Source organism: Cervus elaphus, chromosome 23 (genome assembly GCF_910594005.1).
Source record: "Cervus elaphus chromosome 23, mCerEla1.1, whole genome shotgun sequence".
NCBI lineage: Eukaryota > Metazoa > Chordata > Mammalia > Artiodactyla > Cervidae > Cervus > Cervus elaphus.
Window position 1 is genome coordinate 50,390,071 of NC_057837.1, and position 19,979 is coordinate 50,410,049.

At 38.5% G+C, this 19,979-nt stretch overlaps 1 protein-coding gene and 1 long non-coding RNA gene across 2 annotated transcripts in view; one reads left to right on the forward strand and one right to left on the reverse strand.

Moving 5' to 3' along the window:
• HAO1 (hydroxyacid oxidase 1) overlaps positions 1-19,979 on the reverse strand; it is a 124,560-nt gene that overhangs the window by 12,266 nt on the left and 92,315 nt on the right. The gene's annotated exons all lie outside the window — the stretch shown is intronic.
• Positions 15,981-17,161, forward strand: LOC122682015. Its single transcript, XR_006337192.1, has 3 exons — positions 15,981-16,161; positions 16,703-16,706; positions 17,151-17,161. It is a non-coding gene; the product is annotated as an uncharacterized LOC122682015 (long non-coding RNA).

Below are 19,979 nucleotides of genomic sequence, written 5' to 3' on the forward strand. Positions count from 1 at the left end.
TTGTTTCTTTGACAAAGGAGGCAAGGATATACAATGGAAAAAAGACAACCTCTTTAACAAGTGGTGCTGGGAAAACTGGTCAACCACTTGCAAAAGAATGAAACTAGAACACTTTCTAACACCATACACAAAAATAAACTCAAAATGGATTAAAGATCTAAATGTAAGACCAGAAACTATAAAACTCCTAGAGGAGAACATAGGCAAAACACTCTCCGACATAAATCACAGCAAGATCCTCTATGACCCACCTCCCAGAATATTGGAAATGGAAGCACACATTTTCAAAGGGAAAATTAATACTTACCAGAAACAACACAGTCTAATCTATCGAGAAAACAAGTTCCTCCTATGAACATGAGTTTAATCACATCATCAAACTCTGTAATGTTTACCTCCACAGGTATTTACGAAAAAGAGGGGGGGGTGGGGGGGGGAAGCAATTCTGTATGTCAGCAATTCTCGGAATTTAGCATGCATATGAATCACCTGGGGATCTTGTTAAATGCAATTCTGAATTTATGGCGGGGACTGAGATTTTGTACTTCTAACAAGCTCCCTGCAGATGTGACTGTAGCCAGCTTACAGCAACACATTGAGTATCAAGTATATAGATACTATTAAAAAATAAGAATAATAACTACAAAGCATTTTTGTTGTCTTCACTTTGATCTCATGTTTCTTTGAAGAACTGAAATAGTTTTACCTCACTCCTATAATATTCTATTATTAATAATAGAATAACTAAAGTCTATACTATATATATAATAATTTTATTATTCTTATACTTTCAATTCTATCTGCTTTTCTTATGGAAAAAAGTCTTCAAAAAAACTTTGTGTAGGAAGAGTATAGATCATTTATGAAGGAAGAACTGATAAGAAACAAATTTGTATCATACAAAACTTACTGTTTTCATATCTATATTCATCACTATATTTACTGTTGCCATTACTCATACCAACCCCAAGCATTTTCTCTTTACTCTTTGAAAAGGAGAAAAAGTCCCACAAAATATAATTAAATCTACTTTGCAACCCAGACTAAATATTGCACAAATATGTGTTCTCTTAGAATTGTTATCATAAAACACACAGGACATAATACTTACAATACCAAAATGACTCATGCCCAGTGGTATTGTGGTTACATGTTAGTCGGAAGTATGTTAAGCTGAGAGCTTTTTTTTTAAAATTCTATTAGCCAATCTATTATTCAGATCTTATTATATTATTCAGTATATTCAGGGGGAAAATATACTTATTGAAAATGTAGTACCTCTTAACTTTGGGGAAAAAAATCTCTCTGTAGTCTAATTAGCTATGGTCACTCACAGGAATTATATTCATTGTTCTTTTATCTCTTTGAAGTACCCTACGACAAATGAACCCTTGGCCATTCCAGTGTGTTATCTTCAATTATAAAAACTGATTAAAAGATCTTCACCTTCTATAAAATGATGTGAGTTCAAGGTAAAAATTACTAACACACTTTGAAGAGTCATTTCCTGGTTAATACCAAGAGAGCAAGTAAGATTATGGCTTTCTTTCGTCTTTAATAATTGTAGAGAAAATATCCATCATAAAAAGAAAGAACAAAATACTGAAAAATATTCAAAGGCACAGAATACGTCCTTGTAATCCTGGCTGCACACTATAATCAAAATTAAGCTAAATTTTAAACATCATACTTTAATCACAAAACTCTTTTAACTGTGTAAAAAGCACTAACTAAACATGACTCAAGATCAAATGAATTTTGCATTGAATTCTGAATTAAAGCTGTATTATTTTAGCCTTATCCCAACCTGTTTTCAATGAATATTTCTTTGATTGATTCATATTTGACCACTAAGCAAAAATTTACCCCCAAATTGCTATAGAAGTATTTTGTACACATTGTATCATTCTGGAATAAGAAAATGAAAGACTATTTCTTTGAATCCATGGTATCAACTAGTTTAATTATACAACATTTCTGACTACTGTCCAGAATGAATAAATGTAGGAGATGACATTACAACTTAGAAGCTCAGTATTCACAAGAGCCGACTCCTTCAGAGGAGTCATCCTCACCACAATCTTTACCTTGGAAACTACATCTGAAGTGGCTAGATCAATCCCTTCAAGCAGCATTTGTTCAAATCTTAGTCTAACTCCATAGTAACCACAGGAATGTTTATTTTGTTACTAACTTTCATAATGAACATAAAGAACTTTGGGCATAAACATTTGGCAGCAATAATAAAATTGTCTAACTCCCCTGACTGTTGTTCCATCGGTTCCTGGGAGACCATGGTAAAATACAAAGACCAAGCAACTATATTCTTGATTAGACTCCATAACTAAACTATACTTTAATCGCATCATTTTCATTTGCTTAGAATAGAGAAGATGTGGTTTAATGCCTTCCTTCATCATTTGACCGGTTGTTTGAATAACAGTCTATTAGTTTGTTTATCTATAAAATAAGAAATGATGTATTAAAATATATTTGAAGTACCTTTCATCAATAACAATATGAATTATTAGACTAATTCTACTTTGTAAGTAAAAGAAGAAGTTGACCTAAACACCAAAGCTTCTTGGAAAATTTCAGCCACTGACTCTAAATCACTATTTGAGTGCCTGGCTACCCACACCAGACAAAGGAATATATTACAGCCTACAAAATTGGCAGACTAATAGTAAGCCATCAAATATTCACCCAAAAGTCACTAGAAACAAAGTGCTAAGTAAAGCTGTTTACTATATGGTGCCTCATTGAAAACCAACCGTGAGGCAAGTGAGTCTTCCCTGAAACTGGAAATATAATTAAAGTGAAGTCCTCAGGGAATGGTCAAAGCAGAGATATGCAGAGTCTTCTTAAAGAGGTAGACTAGCCCTCCATCTGGATAGTAACCAGATAGACAGTGTTAGCATACTTGAAAAAGACTTATTGTGTGAACAGCATGGATGGGCCCTTAGAAGTTCAAAGATACAACCTTGAGAACCTAGAGAACCGTCTTTAGGACAATTCAGATCTATAGTATCCTTTAACAGAAGTCCTCAAGAGATAAACAAGAACCTACTGAATAGCACGGGGAACTATTCAATGTCTTAGAATAACCTTTAATGGAAAAGAATCTGAAAAAGAGTAGATATGTACATATACATGAATACATATGTACATATGTATAGTATATATATTATATATATACTGAATCACTTTCTTGTACATCTGAAATTAACACAACATTGTAAATCAACTGTATTTCAATAAAAAAGAGCATACATATAAAACTAGTAGTGTTTGTTCTACTTTCTTTTTATTTATTTATGTTAATTGGAGGATAAATTACTTAACAATATTGTGATGGTTTTTGCCAAATATCAATATGAATCAGCCATGGCATATATCTGTTCTCTCCAGCCTATATCCTACTCCTTCTTCCCTCCCCACCCCATCCCTCCAGGTTGTCACAGAGCACCAGCCTTAGGTGCTTTGCATCATACATCAAATTCCCACTGGCCATCTATTTTACATATGGTAATATATATGTTTCAATGTTATTTTCTCAAATCATCTCACCCTCACCTTCTCCCACTGAGTCCAAAAGTCTGCTCTTTATATCTGTGTCCCCTTTGTTTCCCTGCACGTAGGGTTGTCAGTACCATACTTATAGATTCCATATTTATGTGTTAATATATGATATTTGTGTTTTTCTTTCTGACTTACTTCACTCTGTATAATAGGCTCTAGGTTCATCTACCTCATTAGAACTAACTCGGGTGTGCTCCTTTTTGTAGTTGAGTAAAGGAGATCAGTTCTGGGTGTTCATTGGAAGGACTGATGCTGAAGCTGAAACTCCAATACTTTGGACACCTCATGCGAAGAGTTGACTCGTTGGTAAAGGCCCTGATGCTGGGAGGGATTGGGAGCAGGAGGAGAAGGGGACGACAGAGGACGAGATGGCTGGATGGCATCACCAACTGATGGACATGAGTTTGGGTAAACTTCAGGAGTTGGTGATGGACAGGGAGGCCTGGCGTGCTGTGATTCATGGGGTCGCAAAGAGTCAGACACGACTGAGCAACTGAACTGAACTGAACTGAATATTCCATTGTGAATATGTACCACAACTGCTTTATCCACTCATCTGTCTATAGACATGCCCTAGCTATTGTAAATAGTGCTGCAGTGAACACTGGGGTACATGTATCTTTTCAGTTCTGGTTTCCTCAGGTTATATGCACAGTAGTGGGAGTGCTGGGTCATATGGTAGTTTTAGTCTCAGTTTTTTAAGGAATCTCCATACTGTTCTCCATAGTGAGATTCCCATAGTTTGCATTCCCACAGTGTAAGAGGTTTCCCTCTTCTCCACACCCTCTCCAGCATTTATTGTTTATAGACTTTTGATGATGGCTTTACTTTTTTAAAAAGAGAATTCCTCAAGAATAAAAGAGCTACAACTCTCAGGCTAATTTGCAACCACCATTTAGTTCTTTAAACTACTTCCTCTTTCACCATAGCCATGCCCACTAAACTACCTTTTGACTTCCCCCATAACTGTCATTGTCAGACATGAAAAATTTGGCTTCACTCCAGAATAAAGGTAATATGTTTTCTGACTGGAATTGAAATCTCCTGCTGTATTGATAAATCTCACTTTCTGAGCTTTTCAGAACATTGGCAGGAGGGGATACCTATAATACCTTCCTTAGGTCAATGACAGACTCTCCCAAAGAACATCACATAACATAACCAGGCGTCTTTCCCCTCAGACTTTAATATATTGATTCTTTCTTTCTGCCCTCCTTATTCTTATCCTCTTCCTTCGTCTCCAATAAAGATAATGGATGGACATGGGTCTGAGTTAGACCACCTGACCTGCCTCTTGAGAAACCTGTATGCAGGTTAGGAAGCAACAGTTAGAACTGCACATGGAACAATAGACTGATTCCAAATAGGAAAAGGAGTATGTCAAGGCTGTATATTGTCACCCTGCTTATTTAACTTACATGCAGAGTACATCATGAGAAACGCTGGGCTGGAAGAAGCACAAGCTGGAATCAAGATTGCTGGGAGAAATATCAATAACCTCAATATGCAGATGACACCACCCTTATGGCAGAGAGTGAAGAGTAACTAAAAAGCCTCTTGATGAAAGTGAAAGAGGAGAGTGAAAAAGTCGGCTTAAAGCTCAACATTTAGAAAACTAAGATCATGGCATCTGGTCCCATCACCTCATGGGAAATAGATGGGGAGACAGTGGAAATAGTGTCAGACTTCATTTTTGGGGGCTCCAAAATCACTGCGGATGGTGACTGCAGCCATGAAATTAAAAGATGCTTACTCCTTGGAAGGAAAGTTATGACCAACCTAGACAGCATATTAAAAAGCAGAGACATTACTTTGCCAACAAAGGTCCGTCTGGTCAAGGCTATGGTTTTTCCAGTGGTTATGTATGGATGTGAGAGTTGGACTGTGAAGAAAGCTGAGCGCCAAAGAATTGATGCTTTTGAACTGTTGGAGAAGACTCTTGAGAGTCCCTTGGACTGCAAGGAGATCCAACCAGTCCATCCTAAAGGAGATCAGTCCTAGGTGTTCATTGGAAGGACTGATGCTGAAGCTGAAACTCCAAGACTTTGGCCACCTCATGGGAAGAGTTGACTCATTGGAAAAGACCCTGATGCTGGGAGAGATTGGGGGCAGGAGGAGAATGGACCAACAGAGGATGAGATGGCTGGATGGCATCACCGACTCGATGGGCATGAGTTTGAGTAAACTCCGGGAGTTGGTGATGGACAGGGAGGCCTGGCGTGCTGTGATTCATGGGATTGCAGAGTCAGACACGACTGAGCCACTGAACTGAACTGAACTGAGGATTAGACAGAGGTTAGAAGAGGGGATTTCAAAGAGAGAAGTGATTAAATCAGGCTGGAGGATTAAGTCGACCAGTCCAGCCAGTTTAAAAAGGAGCAGTAATGCCAGGTAAGATGAGACTAGAAACAAGCTGAATCTGAAAGCTTTCCAATGGGCTTTAAGGCATCTGGTCCTATAGAGTTGACTGTGAAAGTTTTCAGGGTTTCTTCAATGACAGTAACATAAATAAAATTTGAATGGGAAGGTTGTGCATGCTATATACATAAAGTAGTTACACTGTAAATTATGTTTAACAGAAAAGTGTATAGTTTGGTATAGTTTTAACTGCAAAGATCATACATTTCTCTTTATTACATGGAGGTAAGACACTTGGAGGGAAATAAGTAATGTTTACTCACAAAGAGACAACTGGGGGAGGTGTGGTGGTGTGGACATGTCCACAAGTAATGGAAAGAGGAAGGAAGAGAAAGAATGGAGATGTCTCTAATTCATCTCCTGCCTTTCCTCAGGATAGAGTTCACCTCCCAAATGACCAGCAAGTCAACTCTGGCAGCCACTCAGCCACCAGAGAATATTCAGGAAGCTACTGGAAACAGAGGACTTTAAAACACAAGTGTCTGGGTTTCGTGTTATTTCCAAGGAATGTCTGTTGTCTTCCCCTGACACCTCCCTCCATGAGGAATGGAAACTAGGGTGACACACAACAAGAAGGGACAACTGGAAACACCAGCTGAATCATTCTTTCTGGTAGGGACTTTTCTGTTATCATGAAACCTGAGAGACGCTTAAAAATAACCCCAGCTTCCGAAAGTAGCTTTTTTCTTTACAGGAAGGTACAATAGCCTCAGAATTCCTGATCAGGGAGAAATGTGTCTGTGAGAGAGAAAGAGGAGGAAGCTTGTGTGAATGTGTGTGTGTGTGTGTGTGTGTATTCAAAGCAGAGAATGAACATACAGTCACCTCACTTTCCGGCATGATGGCTTCTGCTGAGTTGAATGTTCGGCGATGCAGTTTGGCACTGGAGCCTTCTTCTGAGTTGAGGCTCCCTCCCTCTCTTTTTGCTTCAGCTCAGTGTTTTGCTTGAATCTGAGTCATAAGCTCCTTAAGCTGGCAGGAAGTGGATAGTCGGGCTGGCAGCTTCTTCTCCCCCAAACAGAGGGAGTGTCTTGGCTGACACCTAAGCAACCTTTTCCATCCCAGACTCAGTAACAGAACCAATGAACATTAGCAGAACAGAAGGCTGGGCTACACTCACAGAGAAATAGAAAAGAGAAAGTATCCTGGAGAAATCCATTAGCTCAAGCCATAGATTAAAACAGGACTAGTTTATGGAATTACCTCAGTCACTTACCAAACCTTTAGAATATTTTGTTTATCACCTCAAGCTGGTCTATGGAGACTCTCTAACCAAGCCCTCATCCAACCCCACTGATCTTCTTTCTCCACCAAGCCCCTCTGATTGACTCTGCTGCCAGCAATATCCATCCTTTCTTCTATTTTTCCTAAACTACAGCTAAGGAATTGGTCCTCGCTGATGGACAAAGCAGTAAGTTGGAATCTGAAAGAATCAAGGAAAGGCCTCTTTCCTGCCTAATTTACTGGAATTCCCTCTTTACTCTCTGAGGGAGAGTACAATGGGATCAAAGAAGGAAGAAACATGAAGACAGTACCAGTCATTATCGACACCTCTGGCTACAGTCTGCCATCAAATTAGCTCCAGGAGGGATCAAGGTCATGAGCAGAGGGAATCAGATTGGGGGAAAGCAGAAAAATCGGAAAGAAAAGTTTGGAGTAAGGCGATTGCTACAATGTGGGTGACCTTGTGCTGTGCTGGAGTTCAGAAGAAGGGAGGATGGAGAGAACACCTGGATGGAGAGAACCCGCCAAAAGAGCTCCAGGGTGTTGAAAAGTAATGGCAGAATATTCGAAACAATGCCTCCCACCTTTTCCTTCAATCAGCCTGGTGACTTCAGTTTAGGACTGAGCCATGGCAGTTTCTCTACGTGCAGACCCAACAGAAAGAGTCTGTCATGCCCCAGAGTTCCAACATTCTGTATGTCACTCTCCCAATTCCCTCCATGTCCCTCGGAACCCCCCACTATCACTTGTCTTTCTCTGGCTTCCATCCACCTCATCTTCAGCCTCCTCAAACCCCACTTCTGACATGTGGTAAGACTGCCAAACCCAGGCCCTTGGCCCTTTCCTACCCAATGTTCCTGTTCTTCCTGTCTGCACCATTGCCTGATGCTTTCTGATTGCTCAGACCAGAGCTCCGAGCTCAGCTGTCAATCATGTGCTTGACCTCCAGAAGGCAGTCCTCGGCCATCCAGTTTAAGGAGAGCAAAAACAAAACAGAACAAAAAAGAAAAAATATCCCTAAAATATTTGAAATAGATTCTGCTTGCAAAGTTAGAACTGGTGAATGCTGAGTGTATAAAATATCTCCCACTATCCTAGAGAGAACTTTGCAAAGTAGCTGTATTTCCTATATTAGAAATATATGCAATTTTGTTATGAATTGAGCTCTTTCTTTTCACAGACACTAGCTCTTTGTTTATTTCAGATATGAGTAGCTACACAGCTGCTCGTCAGCTCAATATTTGCAGCATATTAGTTATGAGAGATAACATTGAATTATTAATATAAATAATGTGTTAATACTGCCCCACCTGTATGTATAAAGGGTCTTGGAAAATAGCCTCCATACCTAGTAGAAAATGACTTTCAGGATCAAATTTTCCTAGAAGAGGGCACACTCATGACCACCAGACTCAAGTAAGTTCATTTTTCCCTTTCCAGTGGTTCTGATGAGATGTACCCTTCAGTATTTCTCTCTGTGTCCATTCCGAACATTTGAACGTCAACCTTTCTACAGACAGATCTACCCTAGAGAAACACACCAAACAAAAGAATCCATGGTTCATTATTTGAGCATTACAGACCTTAGCTGACAGCTTTGGTTTAGGAATCTAAAGGGGTTGAAGCTATCCATCATGAAGCAAACAATAAGAAAATCTGATAGGAAATAGAAAATACTGCAGAAAAAAAAAAAACCTCATTAGATCAAAGAGTCGAGGAAAGACCCACCTGATGAACTACGACTTACAGATGAGATAGATGAGATCCCCCTTGAGACTCTAAATTATAATTCTGCTTCTGAGAGGGGTTACCTGAAACAAATGAAATATTTTCTAAAGTCCCATAATTATGGGAACTGTAATATGGTTTCAACCAAACCATGAGGACTCAATGTCTGCTGAAGTCCTATTATACACTGGTCTATGTTATCTCTCTGAATTCAGACTGAGAGAACAGTGAAATGGACACAGTTCATGCAAAAATAAGAACTCTCAAATAACCTGAATTCTTTATTTGCACTTTTTAAAATTCACTAAAGAGGACAGTCTCCAGAAATATTTTAGAAAAATAATTCATTTTCTGCTTTCATCCATTGACTTAAGTAGAAACCACCAAAGCACTTTCTTCAAAAGAGCAAAAGCGTATTCCCCTCTAAACCTCCAGACATTCATTCCCTCTTTCCTACTTCACCACTTCATCACATTAATATGATAGTTGATTGCTTTTTGCTAATCCTTTCCCTCCTCCTCTCCGCATTCAAGTCCTGGTCTTCTTGTCATGCACTGGTCCTCATCACAAATACCAGGACTGGTCAGACCCTCCTCATTCAGCAGAACTGAAGGAAGCAGAGGCCTGTTCAGCACACAGTGGCTGTAAGAGACTGAATATGACTTAGCGGCCAGTGAGTCTCTGATACTATCTAACCGTCTCACTCCTCTGCTGCCTTCTCCTTTTGCATTCAATCTTTACATAATGGCTTATTGTATGCTCTCAGGTAGAAATCAGATGAAGCACATGTAGTACATGCCAAAGGATCTTTGGAGTAGAAGTCCTAAATACTGATGAATTACTGTGAAAAGTGGTACATTGAAGCAGACTATACAACATTTGATGAAAATTAATGCACTAGAGCTATATGCATCAGTGTGTGTGATTCTCATGCATATATATTCCTTTCCCCTCCGGTACTCTGTCTTTTTAACACCTTGGTTTCCGCAGACTTTCTGCTCTGTCTCCCCTAGTCATATCATCCACCAAGCTCTTCCTGGGTTCTGCCTCCATGCTTCTCTCAAGACAGTAAACTGGGCCAATCACAGATCTCACCACTCTCATTTTCTATCTCTCAGGTATCACTGTCCAACATTGCCAGATGACTAATGTCTTAAAAATTCATCTTTTCATTTATTTCATCTGTTGTTGTTATTTCATTTGTTTATTGTTATTTCAGCTAAAGTGGCAAATATAACTATTCCATCTTAGTAAAAAGGAGAAGTTCTACCAGCTGCTGATTAAATAGAAACTCAGACTGTATTTGAGGAATTAAATTACTAACGATCCATAGCTTCAGACTCATAATGCCCCTTCTGCCACTAAAACCAGATCTCAAAAAAGATCCAACATACTTCATTATGTTTTGTACTTTTACAACACTATATGACTCTCCCAAGGTATTTTAGGTTCCCTAGGATGGCTATAACAAATGATCATAAACATGATGCCTTAAAAGAACAGAAATTTATTCCCTCACAGTTCTGGAAGCTAGAATTTCAAAATAAAGATGTCAATTTGTAATTATCTTGAGAGCAAAAATAGAGTCACATTTAACCCACAGTACCTAGCTTTGTACTTTTCTTCCAAAATAAACTCTATGGTGTTTATGTAAAGTTTAATTGAATTATAATGGCCAAGAGGCTTCTCTACAAAGATTTTTGGTATTAGTTTTTAATGTAGGGATTTCCAAAAATAGTTCCATGTATGCAATGTATCCATAAGTGACACTAGGTTCAAGAAAAAACAGTATTTTTTCCACTGCACAAGTTACTAAAATGCCAAACTGGAAAGGTTTCATTATTTTATATGACACAGAGAAACAAACAAAAGAAATGGTTTGTATTAAAACTACCCTCTAATGCTAACATAGTTATCAATTATAAACTATACCTCTGACTTCATAGCTAACTAAAATGTGAAAGATAGTTGTCTTAGAATCAAATACACATAGTGTGGGTGTGTGATTTATATGTGAGTAAATGTAAACATACTTATGTTAACATGATGTTTCAGAGATTCTTCATGGTTTTGGCCTTACAAGTTACTATTTAACCAGTCCAGAAAATTTCCCCAACTACCTACTCTTTGAGATTTGCCCATTTCCTAATTTTTCTGCCCCCGTGCATCCAGGCACATTAGAGCTCACTTGCTTATTGTAGTTTGACCAATCAGATTTGAAATTTAAACAGTAGAATCAGAGGCTGAGAATCTCTGTAGCAAAGTCATATTAGCAGGCAATCCTCTTGTCTTGTAACTTTCCTCTAGTATACTCCTTCCAAAGATTTAGGGGTTTAATCCTGCTTCAGTTCTGCAAAATACCCCAGCATCCTTCCAGTAAACTCTTTTTTGTGGCTTAAGTCAGCTAGAGTTTATTTCTGTGGCCTGAAACCAAAAGAACCTTAGCTAATGCAATGCCCTAAGAACATTTTGGGAAAGATATACAAGAAATTAACACTACTTCCCTCTGAGAAATGAATGGGAGCATGGTTCCTGAAGGTGCAGAGGGGAACTTCCATCATCACGTTGTGACACTGTACAATTGAATGTTGCATCATTCTGCTTTGCTTTAGTTGGATTGGAGATATTAATTTTTGCACCATGAGCATGTGTTACTTGCAGACTTTTTTCCAGCTAGATTTCTTTTTCCTTTTCTTTTCTCTTCTTTTCTCCTTTTGTAATTATAATATGAAAATGAATGATACAAGAGCTTTCTCATTTCTCATAGCTTTATCCTTATCTTATTGAAGCCCCTCACTTCAGGGACATATAAACTCAACCTAGGATGGTCAATCACAGCAATCAGAACCAGGAGTTTAGGGAATTCCCTGGTGATCCAGTGGTTAGGACTCTGAACTTTCACTGCAGGGGGCCCAGGTTTGATCCCTGGTGAAGGAACGAAGATCCCACATGCCTTAGCCATAAATAAATAAAGAAATAAAAGAACCAAGAGCTTATTGTTTCAACTTGCCCAGAGTTATTCTTGTTATACAGTGAATAATGATTTTGGTTTTGGATGTGGTCAATATTAATTGATCAAGCATCTTCCTGTTAAGCTGCTTTAATTTCTTTCCTTCTACTTAGTACTCCAAACTGACTCAGTTTGAGATTCCTTCTGATTAATAATCTCTTTTGAAATGAACACCAAGATTAGCTGGGTTGGTTATTGATCATTTCACACTTGAATGTGAATTGTCTTAAACAGATTAAATTTATCCAGACATTTGGATAAAATCACCTTTACTGAATTCACTGGGAGTTCTGGTGGGACTGTGATGAATTTAGAATATTGGAAGCTACACCAGGTGCCTCTTCTCACTCCCTCCTCCATCTTTGCCCACTACTATTGCTTTTTAAAAAATTAATATTGTCAGAAAAATCTCACCCCCTAGAGAGGAAACCAGCATGAGTCAAGGCAAATGGACCAAATTAGCCATCTGAGGAAACAAGCAACCCTGGGAAATGATCTGTAAATGCCTGTCAATGGGAGCAAAGGGATTCTAGTCCTAAGAGGTGAGAAGAGGGTAACAGGTAGGAAGGCCAGAGGTCCCCAAGCAGCAGGAGGAAATAAACTGCAAGTGGCAGGGTTTTTATTTCCCTTCTCTGCTGATGAAATCAGTTCTTCCTAAGTCTAACTTTTTTTTTTTCCTTTCTCAAAACTTGGGCTAATAATGGCTCAACAAACCAGTATTCACGTCAATTGTTTTATGGCCAGGAATGACAAACCTTGTACCATCCTATCTCAAAAATGCATATTGTGAGAGAGGGGCCTGGTGAAACCCCTCAGCCTTGAGGTGTTTCTTTTATCTGGTAAGAAACTTGCTAACAGACATAAAACGCCTCGCTAAAAACTAGCAAGGGGGAACTCTTTCTGTCCCCCTTTGATGTTTATGTCAGAAGCTTTCACTATCTCTACTATACTCTAATAAAACTTTGCTACACAAAAAGCACCAAGTAGTCAAGCCTTGCCTCTGACCCCAGATCAGAATCCTCTCCTCCGGAGGTCATGAATCCTGGCATAACACACAGCTCGCAGCAGCAACTTTTCAGAGGGATCAGGAAACTTAGGCTGGTGTGTGATAATTATAAAGCAGAAAACAGCATCACATTTTACCTTGCTTAGGGTGATGTCATGGTGCTTTTGTAGTTGATTTAAAAATAAGAAACAAACAGACTTTTGGACTCTGTGGGAGAAGGCGAGGATGGGATGTTTCAAGAGAACAGCATCGAAACATGTATATTATCTAGGGTGAAACAGATCACCAACCCAGGTTGGATGCACGAGACAAGTGCTCGGACCTGGTGCACTGGGAGGACCCAGAGGGATCGGGTAGAGAGGGAGGTGGGAGGGGGTATCAGGATGGGGAATACATGTAAATCCATGGCTAATTCATGTCAATGTATGACAAAAACCACTACAATATTGTAAAGTAATTAGCCTCCAACTAATAAAAATAAATGAAAAATAAATAAATAAATAAATAAAAATAAGAAACAGAGAGTAGGAATGTGTCAGTGTTTGTCCAGAATTGCCTTGAAAATCAAACACTTCCCAACCTCACTGATTTTTCAGGAGCATCACAGTACGTTTTACATGGAGCAGGTGTTTCCTAGAGTGCTTACCTGCGGGACATGGGGCACAGAGAAGGAGAAGAAGGAGGAAGGAAAATGTGGAGAAAGAGGTAGGGAGACAAAAAGAAAGGATCAGAGGTAAAGAATAGTGGCAGAAAAAAGTATGTCAGGCAATTGATTGTCTTTTCCAAAAGCAGTGAATCCAATTTTTCTGCTCAAATTGTTAGAATGTTTAGTGGCTGGGGGCCGGTGGTAGAGTTCTGATCCTCTGCCCCCAGGTCCTTGTCACAGCATTTTTTAAAAAAATTTTTTTTAATTGCAGGATAATTGCTTTATAATACTGTGTTGGCTTCTATCATACATCAACATGAGTCAGGCATAAGTATACATATGTCCCCACCCTCTTGAGCTTCCTTCCCATCTCCAACCCCATCCCACTCCTCTAGGTTGTCATGGAGCACTAGTTTTGAGCTCCTGGCATCATACAGAATGTTCCCACTGGCTATCTATTTTACATATGGTAATGTATATGTTTTCATGCTACTCTCTCAATTCATCCCACCCTCTCCTTCTCCCACTGTGTCCACAAGCCTGTTCATTACGTCTAAGTCTCCACTGCTGCCTTGCAAAAAGGTTCATCTGTACCATTTTTATAGATTCCATATGTATGTATTAATATATGATATTTGCTTTTCTCTTTCTGCTTTCTTCACTCTGTATAATAGGCTCTAGTTTCATCCACCTCAGTAGAACTGATTCAAATGTTTCTATGGTTGAGTAATACTCCATTGTATATATACACCATGTCTTCTTTATCTATTCATCTGTCAGTGGATATCTAAGTTGCTTCCATGTCCTAGCGATTGTAAATAGTGCTGCAATGAACACTGGGGTATATGTGTTTTTTTCAGTTATGGTTTTTTAAGGGTATATGCCCAGTAGTGGGATTGTTGGGTCATATGTTAGTTCTAGTCCTAGATCTTTAAGGAATCCGCATACTGTTCTCCACAGTGGATGTATCCACTTACATTCCCACCAACAGTACAAGAGGGTTCCCTTTTCTCTACACCCTCTCCAGCATTTATTGTTTGTAGATTTTTTGATGATGGCCATTCTGACTGATGTGAAGTGATACCTCATTGTAGTTTTGATTGGCATTTCTCTAATAATGAGAGATGTTGAGCATCTTTTCATGTGTTTGTTAACTATCTGTACATCTTTGGAGAAATGTCTGTTTCAGTCTTCTGCCCATTTTTGTTTGGGCTATTTTTTGTGTGTGTGATGTTGAGCTGTATGAGCTGCTTATACATTCTAGAGAATAATCCTTTGCCAGTTGTTTTGCTTGCAATTATTTTCTCCCATTCTGAGAGTTGTCTTTTCACCTTGTTTATTATTTCCTTTGATGTGCAAAAGTTTTCAAGTTTAATTAAGTCCCATTTGTTTGTTTTTATTTCCATTGCTCTAGGAGGTGGGTCAAAAAGGATCTTGCTGTCATTTATGTCTAAGTGTGTACTGCTTATGTTTTCCTCTAAGAGCTTTACACTTTCTGGCCTTATATTTAAGTCTTTAATCCATTTTGAGTTTATTTTTGTGTATGATGTTAGGAAGTGTTCTAATTTCATTCTTGTATATGTGGCTGTCCAGTTTTCCCAGGACCACTTATTGAAGAGGCTGTCCTCTCTCCATTGTATATTCTTGCCTCCTTTGCTAAAGATAAGTTACCCATAGGTGTGTGTTTATCTCTGCGATTTCTATCTTGTTCCATTGGTCTCTATTTTTGTTTTGTGCCAGTAACATAGTGTCTTGATGATTGTAGCTTTGTAGTATAGTCTGTTGTCAGGAAAGTTGATTTGTCCTCCAGCTCCATTTTTCTTTCCTCAGACTGCATTGGCTATTCCGGGTCTTTTGTGTTTTCATACAAATTGTGGCTTTTTTTGTTCTAGTTCTGTGAAAAATACCATTGGTAGTTTGAGGGTGATTGCACAGAATCTGTAGATTACTTTGGGTAGTATAGTTAATTTTCACAATATTGATTCTTTCAATCCAAGAAGATGGTATATATCTCCATCTGTTTATGTCAGCTTTGATTTCTTTCATCAGTGTCATGGTTTTCTGCATACAGGTCTTTTGTGTCTTTCAGTATGTTTATTCCTAGATATTTTATTATTTTTGTTGCAGTATTAAATGGGATTATTTCCTTAACTTCTCTTTCTGATTTTTCATTGTTAGTGTATAGGAATTCAAGTGATTAATTTTATATCCTGTGACTATACTATATTCATTGATTAGCTCCAGTAATTTTCTGGTGGCATCTTTAGTGTTTTCTATGTAGAGTATTAAGACATCTGCAAACAGTGAGAGTTTTACTTCTTATTTTCTAATCTGGATTCCTTTTATTTCTTTTTTTTCTCTGCCATGGCTAGGACTACCAAAACTATGTTGAATAATAGTGACAGGAGTGGGCACCCTTGTCTTGTTCTAATCTTAGAGGAAATGCTTTCTGTTTTTCACCATTGAGAAAAATGTTTGCTCTGGGTTTGTCATTTATGGCCTTTCTTATGTTGAGGCAGGTTTCTTCTATGCCTACTTTCTGGAGGGGTTTTATCATAAGTGGCTGCTGAATTTTGTTGAAAGATGATCATATGGTTTTTATCTTTGTTTGTTGATATAGTGGATCACATTGATTGATTTGCATATATTGAAGAATCCTTGCATCCCTGGGATAAATCCCACTATATCATGATTCAGTTCAGTTCAGTTGCTGAGTCACGTCCAACTCTTTGTGACACCATGGACTGCAGCATGCCAGGCCTCCTTGTCCATCACCAACTCCCAGAGACTACTCAAACGTATGTCCATTGAGTTGGTGATGCCATCCAACCATCTCATCCCTTGTCGTCCCTTTCTCCCCCCACCTTTAATCTTTCCCAGCATCAGGATCTTTTCAAATGAGTCAGTTCTTCACATCAGGTGGCCAAATTATTGGAATTTCAGCTTCAGCATTAGTCCTTCCAATGAATATTCAGGGCTGATTTCCTTTAGGATGGACTGGTTGGATCTCCATGCTGTCCAAGGGACTCTCAAGAGTCTTCTCCAACACCACAGTTCAAAAGCATCATGGTATATGTTCCTTTTAAAGTGTTGTTGCATCCTGTTTGCTAAAATTTTGTTGAGAATTTTTACATCTATGTTTATTAGTGATATTGGTCTGTAATTTTCTTTTCTGTGGTATCTTTGTCTAGCTAGCATTAGTGGTATCTTTGTCTAGTATTAGGGTGATGGTGGCCTCATAGAATGAATTTGAGAATTTTGTTTTCTTAGCAATTTTCTGGGAGAGTTTGAGCAGGATAGGTTTAGCTCTTCTCTAAATTTTGGTCAACGTCACCTGGGAGGCCCTCTGGCCCTCGGATTTTGTCTGTTGGAAGATTTGTTATCACAGTTTCAATTTCAGTGCTTGTGATTGGTATTTTCATGCTTTCTATTTCTTCCTGGTTCAGAAATATATTTTTTAAAGATTACACTCTATAGGAGTGACTGTAAATTTGTAGAAAATGATAAGCAATATGAATAATCCCTGCCCATAGAAGCACAAGTGGCTTATATAAGTCCCCCCAAAATAGTTTATTTTGCTTATGTAAGCAAAATTCTCATGTGGACATGTTTTGACATCTTATTTGTTCCCTCATTTATTGAGTAAAATTAAATCTTCATATGTACTCATTTTATATTTGTATAATTCATGATTTTACCTTTTTGAAAGTATGCTTTGACACTATCACTGAATATATTTTCTATATCTGCATATAAGCTACCAAATAATGTCTGTTGTTTGTTGCTAGTTGCTTTGTCACTAAGTTGTATCTGACTCTTTTGCAACCCCATGAACTGTAGCCTACCAGGCGCTTCCATCCATGGAATTTCTCATATAAGAATACTGGAGTGGGTTGCCATTTCCTTCTCCAGGGGATCTTCCTGACCCAGAGATTGAGCCAGCATCTACTGCATTGGCATGTGGAGTCTTTACCACTGAGCTACCAGGGAAGACCAGTATAGGCTGAGTATGTGTTAATAGAATATAGACAATGTTTTCTATTGAATTGCCTAATATAATAGTTGTGAGGCAATATGAAAGTGAAATGACTATATCTGGTAAAATAATAATACCAAAGAAAACATCTACAGAATAATACAATAGAGCCCTTTAAAGCAGATGGTTGCCTGGTATACATACATATTAATATACACATATGCATATACATATGTTAAAATGTCACCAATTCATTGTAGCCAATATGTTTTCCATATGGTAATTCTTTTTTTAGGTTTCTGCATCAGAAGTATGTACCACATTCTATTAAACATGTGGTCATAAGGGCACAATGTTAACTGTGTTGCTTAATCATTATTACTCACCCTTGCCTGTTATTTGCTTTTCCATCTTTCTCTCTAACTAAAGCATTTGTATCATTCCCCCCAGACATGGTCCCACTTATTCAAGTGGAAATAAGAACATTTCTCTATAACTGCAGCTGAGAAGATCACATTAAGCAAAATTCCAAAGCTAACGGCCCACTGTGCTTAGTCACTCAGTCATGTCAGACTTTTGTGACCCCATAGACTGTAGCCTGCCAGGCTCTTCTGTCCATGGGCTTCTCCAGGCAAAAATACAGGAGTGGTTTATCATTTCCTTCTCCAGGGGATGTCTCCAACTCAGGAATCGAACCCGGATCTCGTGCATTGCAGGCAGATTCTTTACTGACTGAGCTACAAGTCACAGTCAACTGATGATCCACCGAAATGACTGACCAGGTAACTCGATCAACTAGCTCAAGGGCATAGTTTACAAACCAAGAAAATATTTTACTGGATCATGAAGGAGTCTTGCCTCACCCCTTCCCAGAACACATACCCAGAAGATGTGTGCATTTGGTAGTGCTGACCACATCATTCCCGAAAGTGAGAAGAGGTCTCGCTTTCCCAAAAGCAAGTACCCCAGCATCAGCCTCCATCTACAAACACAAGATGTGGTACCAGGAGCCTTGCAGTGTGAATTTCTTATGGAAATATGCACACTTGAAAGGAACACAAGGAGTACACCCTCTTCCTAGGACTGAAGTTCAGATTCTTTCTAAGAAAAGGTTATTACAATGTCACCAGTCTACTTCTCATGTCTAAAAATAAAACATCACATCACTTCTTAAGATACATATTACATATGATTAGAACTTTATTCTATTTTTCCCATCTCTTGGCTGGCATTCCTCAGGAGCAGAAAAAAAAAAAAGAGGCATTTTCCACACAAAAGTCCACATTGAAGTATGTTTAAGTGTCAGATTAAAACTAACAAAAGACAGGAAACAGGGAGTGAAGACCTTACTAAGTCCTGAACTCACCCTATTGTGCCTAGGTCCCAGGGGTCAGGAAAGAGAGAGGAGGTTCAGAATTAGCTGCTTCTGTTTCCTTTCACTGCTGAGATATTAAACTTCAAAAAATATTAAGTGGACAAGAAGTCCCCAAGTGCCCATAACCCCCTGTGCCTATCTCTAGCATTGAAAGTCCAGTTTCAACCTTATACCTTTTCAAAGTTAGAAAAACATCTGTCCCCATTGGTAAATCCCCTTTCCTGCATATCTGTTTTCTGACTGCCCCAAGTCCTTTCCCTTTCACTAAATAAATAAATAAGAAAAAGGAAAGATGCCAGGAGTAGGGATAAACAGGATTTCTTATCAGATAATGACCACAACTTATTTATTTTTCATTTTCTTACATTTTTCTAATCTAGAATGACCTCCAATGCCAGATATGATTCTGATTTTTCCTGGTAATACAACCTATAGTAGTGATTTTAAAATGTCTTTGGTTTAACTATAGGCAATAGGGTTGTATCATCTCTTCCACAAAAATAGACTGCTCTTGGGAGCTGTCACATCTTTGCCTGAAGTTCTCTCACTCAACACTGGAATAGACACTACTCATTTATTTAGAACTGGAAATGCATTTTATGTTTTGTATGATGATAAAACATAATTAGCCTGCTATCCTAATACTGCTGAAGAGATTGAGGAGATATTCATACATGCACAATCACACATGTAACAACATCTCAGGGTCCTGAGACTCTTCTCCTTGAGTGCTCATCATGCTTCTTAAAACAGATATTCCAGCAGATCTGTCTCTCCAGGGAAGAAAAACAGGGTTCATGTTGGTGCAAATTTCTCAGGAGAATTTGCAGAGCAAGGCTGCACCTGCCACCCAAGAAGGCCCAGGACCAATTTTCCGTTCCCACCACTTCTATCAATTGGTCTTTTTTTTCAGTCCCCAGAAGTGAGCAAATTGCCAATCTTCCTTGACCCAAGGATCACAAAGCCTTTCTTTACATCTTACAATAAGAATGATGTAATGTAGGGGTAAAATGG